Raw genomic sequence first — 15,700 nt, forward strand, 5'->3', positions numbered from 1 at the left:
CAGATGGCCGACTCCTGCTCCTAGTTCTTATGTTCTTATTTTGAAGATTAACTCTGCCTCTCCCCACCAATGCTGCCTGACCCTCCGACCATTTCCTGTTGTTATTCCTCCTTGCTGAGCTTTGTATAAAGCAGCATTCAAGCAATGGCTTCACAGTAAAGTGATTACCAAGCTATTTGATTTCATTTTGGAGTTGGAAAACACTTCAGATCAATTTGTTCAATCCTTATGAAGGCCAGTGACAGAGAGAAATAGGTTTGTGAAGAAAGGGCAAAATTAGTAGAGTCTAAACACGTTACAAAACTAATCCTAGAGCATCTAATCTGTGATAATAAAGTTGGGTGTTTCTTTTGGCAGGACTTGGGTGCAGTGGGTACACGGCTTTGAAGTTGCTCAATGGTTCACCAGCCTTGATCAATCGTTTTTTTGTCCCTGAGTAATTGCAGGTATTGATTCGAACAGGTACACCGAGCTGGCATCGGAAGATTTGACAGTTTCATCCTTCCTCTGGGTTCAACAAATTGTTCATATGTCTTCCCTCGTCAATGCGCTATTCCTGGAATGTGCTAATAATGGCAATTTAATTACTATGACCTGTTGAATCCTTTAAACAAAAGGCTTTTCAACGTTGAACGGATGCGCAAACATTGTCTTTAAATCTGTCGGGCGAAGCTGCGGTTTCCCATTATTATGTGAGGCATTTTGAAAATAAAAACAGTTATTGCTTGTTTCAAATTTAGTTTCAAGACCCCATAGAGGTTTACAGCATGGAAACAGGCCCTTCGCCCCAACCTAATTGATAGATGACACCAAAGGTGCAATTTGAATCCATTTTTAAATTAAAAGCAGTCAGGTTTCACCTCAGTAATGCTTAGGGTTTAATTCACAGCAAGAAGCAGAATGACTTTATACATGAAGAGTTACAATGAAACTTTTAAAAAATATGTATTTTATTAATTGTTGCTAGGTCATGCAAAATTTGAATATTGCTGAAGAAAAGACAAATGCTGTCAAAGCTTTTCATGCTGCACTCATCAGGACAAATGCAAGAATGCAAACTTACAAAGGGAACAACAATTTATATTGCACGAGAATAGGGTGCTGATCGGCTGGTAATTTTTTTCAAATTTATTTACGGGACATGGGTGTCACTGGCCAGGCCAACAATTATTGTCAATCCCGAGTTGTCCTTCAGAAGGTGGTAGTGAACTTCCTTCCTGATCCCCCCTGCATTCCATGTGGATGTAGGTGCACCCACAGTGCTGTTAGGGAGGATGTTCCAGGAGTGGGAAACAACAAAGAGTAGGGCAAAGGAAACCAGTATACGATGCCATTGAGAGGGAAGTGTCCAGATGTGCACCATTTAACCAGCTCAAACATCATTGAACCAAAGATCCCCTGCATCTCTATGAGGTTCCAGACTGTCCTTGCTCACTCACTGCGGCAGATATATTTCAGTAGAATGTACAACAACATCTGATCCTCGTTGATTCATCCTCAGGGTTGCATGAAGTTGATTACTTGCCCGACATGAAGGGCACACAGTGATTGGAAAGCTGAAGAGACACTTTGCTGCGCATGGCATTCCACATAGGCCAATGACGGACAATGCCCAACAGTTTATCTCCACGGAGTTCAAGGACTTTACACAGACATGGGACTTTGAGAATAATACACGCAGCTCCTATAGCCACTATCAAATAACATGGCAGAATGGGCAGTACGTTCAGCAAAGCACCTCCTCAGTAAATACCTCAATGACAAAACCAACAGATGCTATAGGAACAATAGAACAGGAGGTAAGAGAGGAGGGGGAGTTGCACTTTTGATTAGGGAAAGCATCACGGCTGTACTGAGAAGGGATATATCCGAGGGTTCGGCCACTGAGTCTAGATGGGTAGAACTGAGAAATAAGAAGGGGGAAATCACTTTGATAGGGTTGTACTGTAGGCCCCCAAATAGTCGGCGGGAAATTGAGGAGCAAATATGTAAGGAGATGACAGATAGCTCCAAGAAAAATAGGATGGTAATAGTCGGAGATTTTAACTTTCCCAATATTGACTGGGACAGTCATAGTATTAGAGGGTTGGATGGAGAGAAATTTATTGAGTGTATTCAGGAGGAATTTCTCATTCAGTATTTGGATGGCCCGACTAGAGAGGGGGCAAAACTTGACCTCCTCTTGGAAAATAAGGAAGGGCAGGTGACAGAAGTGTTAGTGAGGGATCGCTTTGGGACCAGTGACCATAATTCTATTGGTTTTAAGATAGCTATGGAGAATGATAGGTCTGTCCCAAAAGTTAAAATTCTAAATTGGGGCAAGGCCAATTTTGATGGTATCAGGCAGGAACTTTCAAAAGTTAATTGGAGGAGTCTGTGGGAAGGCAAAGATACGTCTGGTAAGTGGGAGGCTTTCAAAAGTGTGTTAACCAGGGTTCAGGTTAAGTACATTCCTCTTAGAGTGAAGGGCAAGGCTGGCAGCAGTGGGGAACCCTGGATGACTCGGGATATTGAGGCCCTGGTCAAGAAGCAGAAAGAGACACATGACATGCATAGGCAGCTGGGGTCAAGTGAATCCCTTGACGAGTATAGGGGGTGTAGGAGTAGAATTAAGAGAGAAATCAGGAGGGCAAAAAGGGTACATGAAATTGCTTTGGCAGATAAGGCAAAGGAGAATCCAAAGAGCTCCTACAAATACATAAAGGACAAAAGAGTAACAAGGGAGAGAGTAGGGCCTCTTAAGGATCAACAAGGTCATCTATGTGCGGATCCACAAGAGATGGGTGAGATCCTAAATGAATATTTCTCATCAGTATTTACTGTTGAGAAAAGCATGGATGTTAGGGAACTTGGGGAAATAAATAGTGATGTCTTGAGGAGTGTACATATTACAGAGAAGGAGGTGCTGGAAGTCTTAAAGTGCATCAAGGTAGATAAATCCCCGGGACCTGATGAAGTGTACCCCAGGACATTGTGGGAGGCTAGGGAGGAAATTCCGGGTCCCCTAGCCGAGATATTTGAATCATCGATAGTCATGGGTTAGGTGCCTGAAGATTGGAGAGTGGCAAATGTTGTGCCTTTGTTTAAAAAGGGCTGCAGGGAAAAGCCTGGGTACTACAGGCCAGTGAGCCTCACATCTGTAATGGGTAAATTGTTGGAAGGTATTTTGAGAGACAAGATCTACAGGCATTTAGAGACGTATGGACTGATTAGGGACAGTCAGTGTGGCTTTGTGAGTGGAAAATCATGTCTCACAAATTTGATTGAGTTTTTTGAAGGGGTAACCAAGAAGGTAGATGAGGGCAGTGAAGTTGATGTTGTCTACATGGACTTTAGCAAGGCCTTTGACAAGGTACCGCATGGTAGGCTGTTGCATAAGGTTAAATCTCACGGGATCCAGGGTGAGGTATCTAAATGAATACAAAATTGGTTTCTTGACAGAAGCCAGAGGGTGGTTGTAGAAAGTTGTTTTTCAAACTGGAGGCCTGTGACCAGCGGTGTGCCTCAGGGATCAGTGCTGGGCCCACTGTTGTTTGTCATTTATATTAATGATTTGGATGTGGATATAGGAGGCATGGTTAGTAAGTTTGCAGATGACAATAAGATTGGTGGCATAGTGGACAGTGAAGAAAGTTATCTCCAATTGCAACGGGATCTTGATCAATTGGGCCAGTGGGCTGACGAATGGCAGATTAATTTAGACAAATGCGAGATGATGCATTTTGGTAGATTGAACCAGGGCAGGATTTACTCAGTTAATTGGGGCATTGGGGAGAGTTACAGAACAAAGAGATCCAGGGGTACATGTTCATAGCTCCTTGAAAGTGGAGTCACAGGTGGACAGAGTGATGAAGAAGGCATTCGGCATGCTTGGTTTCATCGGTCAGAACACTGAATACAAGAGTTGGGACGTCTTGTTGAAGTTGGACAAGACATTGGTAAGGCCACACTTGGAATACTGTGTGCAATTCTGGACAGCCTATTATAGAAAATATATTATTAAACTAGAAAGAGTGCAGAAAAGATTTACTGGGATGTTACTGGGACTTGATGGATTGATTTATAAGGAGAGGCTGGATAGACTGGGACTTTTTTCTCTGGAGTGTAGAAGGCTGAGCGGTAATCTTATAGAGGTCTATAAAATAACGAGGGACATAGATCAGCTAGATAGTCAATATCTTTTCCCAAAGGTAGGGAAGTCTAAAACTAGAGGGCATAGATTTAAGGTGCGAGGGGAGAGATACAAAAGGGTCCAGAGGGGCAATTTTTTCACACAGATGGTGGTGGGTGTCTGGAACAAGCTGCCAGAGGTAGTAGTAGAGGTGGGTACAATTTTGTCTTTTAAAAAGCATTTAGATAGTTACATGGGTACGATGGGTTTAGTGGGATATGGGCCAAATGCGGGCAATTGGGATTAGCTTAGGGGTTTTAAAAACAAAGGGCTGCATGGACAAGTTGGGCCGAAGGGCCTGTTTCCATGCTGTAAACCTCTATGACTCTATGACTCGATGACCAACTTCTATGCCATTCTCTTTACTCTACATAATCTCCCAAGAGAGGGTCTGCCCTCACCAACACAGAGAATGAGGTTGGTGAGTTTCTCCAGATGTAGCAGAACCATGATCTCTGTTGCTAAGGCTCTGCTGTAGCCTAAAGTGAACAAATATGAAGGGAGCACTTGTGAAGTGGTGACACAGAGGCCAGTGATACTGTGATTGCAATGCTCCCAGATTCTGATTCTGGAACCGGGCCAGACAGTCAGAATGCAAACTACACATGGCTGTGACAAACTGACAGTGGTCCATGACCATGCACCCCAGCACAATAGCTACATGCTCATCTCAGATAGTGCATGTATGTCAGGATTTGGTGGCATCCAATACAGGTGCCCGAATCAGCACCGCCAACTGCCAGAGAGGGTGACACACTGAGTCCATGACCCACTGTCACCAATCGAGGTAGAGGCCCCTCCTGCTGTCAATGCATCTATACCTGCTGCCACCATGCCTACCAGAGGCTCACCTTGTTCCATCCGCCAAGTGGGCAATGACGGTGGGCAAGTGGGGCAGCATGGTGGCACAGTGGCAGCGGTGGCACAGTGGTTAGCACTGCTGCCTCACAGCTCCAGGGAATGGGTTTCGATTGCTGGCTTGGGTCGCTGTCTGTGTGGAGTTTGCACATTCTCCCCCTGTCTGCATGGGTTTCCTCCGGTTGCTCCGGTTTCCTCCCACAATCCAAAGATGTGTGGGTTAGGTGCATTGGCCACGCTAAATTGACCTTTAGTGACCCGGGATGCGTAGTTTAGAGGGATTGGCCAGGCAAAAATGTGGGGTTACAGGGATAGGGCCTGGGTGAGATTGTTGTCAGTGCAGACTCGATGGGCCGAATGGCCTCCTTCTGCGCTGTGGTTTCTATGAATGACCTGGCTGCCTCCCAACTACATGCTCTGGACGGCTAAGTAGACCAAACTCCAAACTTAAGGTCGATGTACGAACTTAGATATGTATATGTGCTGTTTCTGAAAGGGATGTATTCAGTAGAGACACATTTAGGCTTTGCCTTCTGGCTCAATCTCATGCTCTGTACAATCAAGCCAAGTTCTTTGTTACTGCCATTTCAGTATTGTTCTTTGCATGGGAGTATGGATTGGCCCAGTTAATATGAGGATGAGGTAGAATGTGCATTCGTGCCTATATTGACATAACCTGTGCACCAGATGTGATGCGGTGATTGTGGGCGAGTTCTCACCAGCGTGGCTACGGGCATGGTGTGCAACAGCTGGGGAAATTGAGCTTCTTGTCATCATTCCTACAAAACCCCACAAATATTACAAAGCTGGCGATCAGCCATGGTCTTACTGAATGGCGGGCAGATCAGGCTGGATGCGCCGTATCGTCAATTCCCACTCCCATTTCTTCTGCAGATGTTTAGTCATCCCTGGATTAGCAGTATTTATTTAGTTTTGTGAACTTTGCCTTTTCCAAACCCATTTCTTCTGCATTGGAGCTAAAGAATGTCATCATTTTTTGTTCCACTTAAATATCAGTCAGTAGCTATTTACTCAAAGTTTACCAATTAACGACAAGGTGCCTTGGGACACTCTCTCACTCACTACCTTTCTCTCGATAATTTACATGCTGGAAAAGTAATTGAAATACAATAATCCGATAATGCTTCATTATGCAGTAAGAAAGAATGAACTTGCATCTGTAGAGACTCTTCAATAGCGCAAGTACAGCTAAAAAAAACAGATAACTAGTTGAGTGATGTTTGTTGATGAATACATGTTGGCCAGGATATCAGGAAAGCTTTTCAACCTCTGAAAAAAGTATCTTGAAATCTTCTTATGTCCTCCTGAAAGGACTTGCATTCCACCTCATTGAAAGGTGGTAACTTTGACTGTGCCATATTCCCTCAGTATTCTGTCAAACCTCTGTCTGTCAACCTCACTTATATACACAAGTCTCTTAACTTGTGGGGCTTGACCTCCGGACTCAAGCGTGAGAATTTCAAAAATGAGCTCCAGCCAATGCCGACCGGTCTGTTCTCTGTCGAATTGTTGTATTTGTAAAAAAAAGTTTGAGAAGATCAGATCAGAACGGCCAATGATAGCAATTCAATTTTTTGAAGGACTGAGAGTATTGCTGGTGTGTGGATCAGCCAGAAGATTATCCACAAGCAGAGTCGGGGTAACTTATTCTCAAATTGACTCATAAACAAACTTGTTTTTGTGCTTGTTGATGAATAGTCACATCAAATTATCAGACATACAACCCAGTCAATAAAACTGAATTCACAGTAAGATTTTTCCGTCTTGTTGATTGATTTTTTGTTGATCCTATGGGAAATATTCAGGAAATTAGTTATCAATTCACCCTTCTGCTTGTGCTCTTCAGATCCATTCTTTCAAAAGAGTATCTAATCCATCAAAACAACATTGCACCAGAATTCTCAAATCAATTTACATGTCTTTAGCAGAGAATATGTATAAACATGTCTGCGCAGAATAGTGAGGTAGAAGATCAGGGTAGAAAATGAGCGTAGGATAGATGTAGGAGAAATTCATTGTGCAAAAGGTTCACAGAGTAGTTTTCTCAATGCAATTATAAGGAGAGGCTGGATAGACTGGGACTTTTTTCTCTGGAGCGTAGGAGGCTGAGGGATAATCTTATAAAGGTCTATAAAATAATGAGGTGCACAGATCAGCTAGATAGTCAACATCTTTTCCCAAAGCTAGGGGAGTCTAAAACTAGAGGGCATAGGTTTAAGGTGAGAGATACAAAAGGGTCCAGAGGGGCAATTTCTTCACACAGAGGGCGGTGAGTGTCTGGAACAAGCTGTCAGAGGTAGTAGTAGAGGCGGGTACAATTTTGTCTTTTAAAAAGCATTCAGACAGTTACATGGGTACGATGGGTATAGAGGGATATGGGCCAAATGCGGGCAATTGGGATTAGCTTAGGAGTTTAAAAAAAAGGGTGGCATGGACGAGTTGGATTGAAGGGCCTGTTTCCATGCTGTAAACCTCTATGACTCTGTGCAGTACACTTCAAATAATGGCTGGAATTGTCCAACTGTTCATGCCGAAGGAATTCTCTGGTCCTGCCAGTGGCACACCCCCTGCTATGGGTTTGCCAGCAGGGTGGGGTGTCTCCAATGGGAATTCCCATTGACAGCAGCGGGACCAGAAGACTCTACTGGCAGCAAATGGTGTGCCGTCTCCCCCTGCCAAGAGTAACGCTGAGGGAGACTGGAGAATCTCACCGATTATCTCACTCTTGTTACATTTCACTTTGAAGTAAGCATATAGCACAAACAGGAAACGTCCAATAGAATCAGACATATAATAAATGTAGAATCATAGAATCCCTACAGTGCAGAAGAAGGCCATTTGGCCCACCGAGCCTGAACCGACAATAATCCCACCCAGGCCCTATTCCTGTTACCCCACATATTTACCTCACTGGTCCCCCTGACACTAAAGTTCAATTTAACAAGGCCAATCCACCTAACCTGCACATCTTTGGATTGTGGGAGGAAACTGGAGCACCCGGAGGAAACCGGAGCAGACACGGGGAGAACATGCAAACTCCCAAGCCGGGAATTAAACCTGGGCCTCTGGCGCTGTGAGGCAGCAGTGCTAACTACTGTGCCACCGTGCCGCTAGTTAGATATTGTCGCTGTTTAGGATGGCACCCAAATATGGATTATTTAACAGCATACCCCGATGGTCAGCAACAAATTTGCTTAAATATGAAGCACCGTGCACACTCCATGTAACAAACATATTCACATGCCCTATTGGTCGAAGGTTTAAATGGAAAAGTCTGAAAAGAATTGAATAGTTACAAAGTCATTTCTGGCACACAAGGAGGCCTTCCGCCCATTGAATCCATGCTGGCCCTGCATGGAGAACCCACTAAGCCCCCTCCCCAATCCCATTCTAAACCTGCATGTTTATTTACCTCAAGTGCCCATTCAAATCCCTTAAGAAATCCTTCATTGTCTCTGTTTCCATCACCCTAATGGTTCATGCGTTCCAGGTCATTGTCACTCACAGTTGTTGTTCTTTTCTTAAAGTTCAGAATAAGGTCATTTCCACCAAGGAAAGTATTTTTTTTTTTTTATTCATTTTACGGGATGAGGGCATCGCTGGCTGGGTCAGCATTTAATACCCAACCCTAATTGTCTTCCATTTCAGAGGGCATTGCTGTTGCTCTGGATCACATGTAGGCCAGACCAGGTAAGGACAGCAAATTTACTTCCCCAAAGGACATTAGTGAACCAGATATATTTTTACGACAATGGACAATGGTTTCATGGTGGACATTAGACTTTTAATTCCAGATTTTATTATTAAATTCAAATTTCACCATCTGCCAAGGTGGGATTTGAACCCGGTTCCCCAGAGTATTACCCCTCTGGATTACTAGTCCAGTGACAATACAAAATTGGTGATTGTCCAGCAGCGTTCTGCAATCACAAAAATTTCATATCCAAATGGATAGTAAACAAATTTGCTCAGGAAGAGTAACTGTTCAAATAGAGGCCAATTTTACACTCTTGCTTCTTATTTCTGTATCAGTGAGTGATATATCTCTGGACAGTTTACATTTTTATGATTTTTTTTATTTGATTTGATTTATTATTGTCACATGTATTAATATACAGTGAAAAGTATTGTTTCTTGCACGCTATACAGACAAAGAATACCGTTCATAGGGAAAGAAACGAGAGAGTGCAGAATGTAGTGTTACAGTCATAGCTAGGATGTAGCGAAAGATCAACTTAATGCGAGGTAGGTCTGTTCAAAATTCTGACGGCAGCAGGGAAGAAGCTGTTCTTGAGTTGGTTGGTAGGTGACATCAGACTTTTGTATCTTTTTCCCGACGGAAGAAGGTGGAAGAGAGAATGTCCGGGGTGCGTGGGGTCCTTAATTCTGCTGGCTGCTTTGCTGAGGCAGCGGGAAGTGTAGACAGAGTCAATGGATGGGAGGCTGGTTTGCGTGATGGATTGGGCTACATTCATGACCTTTTGTAGTTCCTTGCGGTCTTGGGCAGAGCAGGAGCCATACCAAGCTGTGATGCAACCAGAAAGAATGCTTTCCATGGTGCATCTGTAAAAGTTGGTGAGAGTCGTAGCTGACATGCCAAATTTCCTTAGTCTTCTGAGAAAGTTGGTGGGCTTTCTTGACTAGAGTGTCGGCGTGGAGGCACCAGGACAGGTTTTTGGTGATCTGGACACCTAAAAACGTGAAGCTCTCGACCCTTTCTACTTCGTCCCCATTGATGTAGACAGGGGCATGTTCTCCTTTACACTTCCTGAAGTTGATGACAATCTCCTTCGTTTTGTTGACATTGAGGGAGAGATTATTGTTGCCACACCAGTTCACCAGATTCTCTATCTCATTCCTGTACTCTGTCTCTGTACATTTGAACAATTGTACATTTACAATCTCGGAAATTCTAAGCTGTTCACTACTGGCAGTGTTTGGGTGAATAATTATATTGTGTAAAATATGTTGTCACTTGCAATGTTAATGCAATGGTTGTCTCACAGGAATGTGCAACATTATGGAGCTGCTGACAATTCTATATGTTTATTCCTGAGCTTGAAGAATGATATTTCACTTTCAGAATGCAGGATTTTCAAAAAGGGAGAGCTATTTTTGTCACCCGTTGAGTGAGGAATTATAAATATTCTTTTACCTTGGAACAGCCAGGTCACTTTGATCCAAGTTTTCATTGCCACCATTGCTGCTGTGTCATTGCACAAGGTGAGAGAAAGTAAAGTGATTGGACTGATATCAGGCTTAGGAACTTTGGTCCAGAATTTATGAGGTTTTTGATGATAATTCATCAACGTACCCTGACTTATCTCTCTGAATCGGACTGCAATTTCACGATTAGCACAAATGCAAATTACTGTGCGAATCACAGAATCACGCAATTGTTACAGTGCAGAAGGAGGCCATTTGGCCCATCATGCCTGCACCAGCTCTCCAAATGGTATGGCTTGATATGGCTCCTGCTCTGCCCAAGACCGCAAGGAACCACAGAAGGTCGTGATTGTAGCCCAATCCTTCACACAAACCAGCCTCCCATCCATTGACTCTGTCTACACTTCCCGCTGCCTCGGCAAAGCAGCCAGCATAATTAAGGACATGCACCCCGGACATTCTCTCTTCCACCTTCTTTTTTCGGGAAAAAGATACAAAAGTCTGAGGTCATGTACCAACTGACTCAAGAACAGCTTCTAACCTCTGCTGTCAGACATTTGAATGGACTTACCTTGCATTAAGTTGATCTTTCTCTACACCCTAGCTATGATTGTAACACTACATTCTGTACTCTCTCATTTCCTTCTCTATGAACAGCATGCTTTGCTTGTATAGCTCGCAAGAAACAATACTTTTCACTGTAAATACATGTGACAATAATAAATCAAATCAAATCAAATCAAATGAGCTTCATGTCTGAGGCCATTCCCCTGCCTTTTCCCCATACCCCCTGCACATTGTTTCTATTCAATTAATGATCTCATGCCTCGATTGAACCTGCCTCCACCACACTCCCAGGCAGTGCATTTCACTCACTGTGTGAAAGAAGTTTTTTCTCACATCACATTTGCTTCTTTTGCAAATCACTTTAAATCTGTGTCCTCTCGATCTTGATCCTTTTGTGAAGTTTCTCTCCATTTGCTCTGTTCAGCCCCCTGCTGATTGTGAACATCTCTATCAAATCTGTTTCTTCTCCCCAAGGAGAACAGTCCCAACCTCTCCAATCTATCTTCAGAACAGAGGTTTCTCAACCCTGGAACCATGGCTGGAATTCTACTGCCCACCTGCCATGGAATCGGAGCGGGCGAGGGATGGACAATGGAAATGTCCATTTGACCTCAGGCGGGAATTTCGGGTCTCGCTCGAGCGAGGCCGTAAAGTCCCACCCCATAAGTTTTCAGATAACATTTTATGGGGTTTCAAACAGCATTACGAGAGAGGAACTTAGTTAACTCAGAACACTGAAAGTTTGTGAAGGTTGTCCCAAGGTTTGTTACCTTAGTCACATTCTTTTCATATCAGACATTCTGGAATGTGATGTGCTGGATCAGTATGAGAATTTCAGTGCTACTAACCCAGCTGACTCTTGCAGCAGAATTTATTCTTCCAATGAATGTTACCAAGGTCTGTATTCTACTAAAGATCCATGCCATATCGGCAGAGTCACAGCTGAGTTGGGCTGGTCGGGTAGGCAGAACGCCAGGTGCTAACCAAAGCATCTCTTCCTCAGGGTCATGGCACCTGGCACAAACAAATCAGAAATGGTTTGGCTTCCTTCGAAACCAAGTGCCTATCAGAGACAGAGAGAAAGCTCAAGGGGAGGAAATCCCAAATCAGCAACTCATCCAAAACTCAGCTATCTGGGTGCAGTATCCCGCCCTTTTTGTAGCAGAAACTTCTGGGTGCTGATCAGCCTCAGCATCCACGTACATACCCATCGGACCACCACCAAACAGGCCAGATGGTGAACATGGATATCTTCACCATGAAGGCTGAACAAAAGAGCAACGTTATATATTAACAGCAAGGCAAAGGTCGATTGCATTCTGTGCTTCTTCCTCTATCAGCACTGACAATGGTGAGTTAACAAATGCAGGAAGTACTCAATAAGTCTGGTAACATTTGTGAAAAGAGAAACGGAGTTAATATTTCAGGTCAGTGTGTTAAATAAAGTGTCACCGACCTTAAGGATTAGCTCTGCTTCTTTCTTTACATCGCATTACTTTGAGTGAGCCCTTGCTTTGTGCAGGAACTCTGCTGGATTCTCAGAAGCCTCCTTCTCCTTCCTCCTTTGGAGTTGTTCAGACAAAATCAGTCAGAAAAACGTCGAGTGTTTTACCTTGCAATCTGCTGATTGAATGGTTGTATTTCCAGAGTAGGTGGATCCAGTGTTTATGCATTCTGGAGTAAAATCCTGAGTTAATGGTTTGATAACCTAATGGCAATATCATTGGCAAATCTAAGGAAGCATTAATTCCTTATTCAGGTGTCGGGATCTCTTTGACATTGACAAGGGATAAGGGTGAGCTGAAAAGCCAAGTCCTGGAGGACACATGTTGGAACTTGCTGTGCCCATCGTCTGCCAAGAAATCCATCAAATCAGCTTGCTGGGGATATCGATTGGAAGAATGGCACATCACAGTGCCAACTCTGGTCAAAAGCCAGAAGAGCCAGGAACACTGATGATCTGATTTCTTCCTTGTTAACAGAGCGGAGATTGTGCTCTGATTATCATAATCGGTTGTTCCTTTTCTCTCTTCTGCCCTGCTTGGCCCAAAGTTCAACACATTATTGAGATGATGTTGAAAGTTCTGAATCCCCAGCAACCAATTCACAGCATGTTCAACACTGAAGAGCTGCACAGATTTAGCTGTTTGGGCCAAGGCCAACTTGCTCATTAGGGTATTAGTATTATGTAGAATGGGAAGAATCGAAGCGCCGTGAGCCTTAAGTTTCAATAGATATCCTAGCTGGCTGCTGAACACTCATCACCAGTGCCCCAGAAAATTGAGAACAGTGCTTTCCAATTTTCCATATGCCTTTAATCCATTTTTATTAGAAATGTATCTATCTCCTTCTTGAAACCATTTAATAATTCAGACTATACCACGCTATGTGGCAGCAAGTTCCACAAATTCACCACCCACTGCAAGAGGTTTAAATCTACTGCCTCTCAACCTGTACCTGTGACCTCTTGTTCTAGATTGTCCCACAAGGAGAAACCTTTGGTCTACATTTACGCTATCAATCCCTTTTAGTATTTTATACAACTTGACCAGATCCCCTCTCATCCTTCTAAACTCCAGCGAATACAAGCCCAAACTGTTTAATCTCTCCTCATACGTCAACCCTTTCATGCCTGGAATCAATCTGGTGAACCTCCTCTGAACTGCCTCCAATGCCGCAACATCCTTCCTCAAATAAGGAGACCAAAACTGGACACAACACCTCAGATATGGGGTCTCACCAACACCCAATACAATTTGCAACAACACTTCTTTACTTTTATACTCCAGTCCTTTTGCAATAAATGCTAATATTCCATTTGCAGTTTTTATTACGTGCTGTACCTGCATACCAACTGATTTGATCCCAATCAGACCTTCACTTAACTTCTCACTCCCATCCTCCAAGAAAGTTGGCATCATTGAGTCAAGGAACAACTGTCAAATTGCAGTTTGAAGCATTGCCTGATAGAGCTCAGGTATTGAATGTTCCTCACGGATGCCTTGGTGCACATTATGCAAAATACATGAATGTATTGTGTCATGATCATAGTTGATGTTATAACTGGACGGGAAGATCCCAGGATGGGACCTTGGCTCAAAAGATCATAACTTTTACTTTTTTTATACAGAACGTAGAGGAACAGAGTCACATAACCCCAAACTACTTTTAACAACGAGAAAAAAATTATTAAACATGAAAATTTGGCTCATTATATTACTCCCCCCCTTAGCTTGAAGAAGACACACAGATTTTAAGTTTAACACGGATACAAAGGATATTGTAAGCTACAATTATCTCATTAACACATAAAGTCCCTTTGATGCACACAAGATGACAGTGGTCAAATGCACATTCATCTTTGAACACAAGTTAGTGTCTGTGGATGCCTCATCAGAATCCCCCTGGATAATTGTCACCTGAGAGTTTCCAAACTCCACTCCCAAAAATCACACTGTAAAATCTTCTCTCACAGTAATGCTTTCCCTCAGCAGTTTGCATTCCGTAATCCAGATTGGGTTTTCCAAATGGCACTTTTAAACAAAGCTCCTGCTCCACTTTTAACAGACAATCCAGTCCAGGACTTTACACCAACCATTTTGTCTTGACTGCTGTGCAAATTCAATTGCTTGAATTCGCGATTACCAGACTCTCAGTAAAAGGGCATCAAACCTTTCATCTACCTTTGAAGTCTGCTGTCCCACTTTAAATCTAATCACTGCAAATGTCTCTTAAACTCAGAACACTTTCGGGGATTTTCTTGGTGATCCGCCATGAGTGCAAATCCCCATATGGCCGGAAACTCTGACAAGAGAAACATAACGAGATGTGCACCAAATTGATCTCAGAGTGAGATCTTTCCTGCCCCCTGCCAGTGAACTGATTTGAATGAATTTAAATTAAGCAGCTTAAAGGCTTCTGGGAACATCAGGTGTTCCCACCCGCTGTTGTGATGTAATACCAGCAGGAATCGCGACTGCTCTGCAGCAGTCGAGATGATCATGCCAGGGATGTGAAGGCCAGTGTAGCCCCTGGGTGAACAAGGACATGGTACCTTATGCCCTGGCAGTGCCAACCTGGGGTCAGCAGATGGACCCATAATGAGGGGTGATTGTGCGGATGGGTGGGGGAAAATGCCCCGATGCCGGCATCAAAGGGGAGAGGGCAATGCCCCAAAAACCCAATGTCAATGTGGATGGCGAAGTGGGGTAGGTCGCCCTGATGCCTGCGTGGCTTGAAGGGTGGACGACCTGAACCTTCAGTGGTGGGCGGAGGTTGGCAGTGGTTCCCAATGTCCATAGAGGAGGGTGACATGGGAGGCGGGGGTGGGGGAGGTGGCGGGGGGGAGGGGGGAGAAGGGAGGCTTTTAAAAATGACACCCTGATCTCTGTGGAACTGGGCTTGCCAGCATATTTATGTTCTGCCCCTCAGGTGTGATGTTGCAAAACACGCTCCCCTGCTATTTTTTGTCAAGGTATCAGAATATCTGGACCTAGCAAAACTGGAATCAGTGGGTATCAGGGGGCAAACTCTCGGCTGGTTGGAGTCATACCTGGTACATAGGAAAATGGTTGTGGTTGTGGAGGGTCAGTCATCTGAGCTCCACGACATCTCTGCAGGAGTCCCTCAGGGTAGTGTCCTAGGCCCAACCATCTTCAGCTGCTTCATCAATGACCTTCCCTCCATCATAAGGTGAGAAGTGGCGGTGTTCGCTGATGATTGAACAATGTTCAGCACCATTCGCGACTCCTCAGATATTGAAGCAGTCCAGGTACAAATGCAACAAGATCTGGACAATATCCACGCTTGGGCAGACAAGTGGCAAGTAACATTCACACCACAAAAATGCCAGGCAATGACCATCACCAATAAGAGACACTCTAACTACCACCCTTGACATTCAATGGTGTTACCATC

The sequence above is a fragment of the Mustelus asterias genome, chromosome 9 (genome assembly GCF_964213995.1).
Source record: "Mustelus asterias chromosome 9, sMusAst1.hap1.1, whole genome shotgun sequence".
NCBI lineage: Eukaryota > Metazoa > Chordata > Chondrichthyes > Carcharhiniformes > Triakidae > Mustelus > Mustelus asterias.